Source organism: Nematolebias whitei, chromosome 3 (assembly GCF_014905685.2).
Source record: "Nematolebias whitei isolate Nwh7 chromosome 3, NemWhi1, whole genome shotgun sequence".
Classification (NCBI taxonomy): Eukaryota; Metazoa; Chordata; class Actinopteri; order Cyprinodontiformes; family Rivulidae; genus Nematolebias; species Nematolebias whitei.
This window is the reverse complement of record NC_056500.1, coordinates 56071482-56071708: the sequence shown is the minus strand read 5'-3', so window position 1 is coordinate 56071708 and position 227 is coordinate 56071482.

Below are 227 nucleotides of genomic sequence, written 5' to 3'. Positions count from 1 at the left end.
GGTGAGTTCTCCCACACACACACACATGCACACACACAACCCCAATAAGTTGGAGTGAGGATGGAATAATTTATGAAGATGCATAAAATCCCTGAATACGTTTTGCATGATTGTTAGTTGTGAATGGAAAAACAGGTTAAACAAGATTCATATAATTGATGGAAGAAACAAAATTTCAGAATCTAAAATAAAAGTACATTGTCTCTGTCACCCTAGTTTTATTCTTG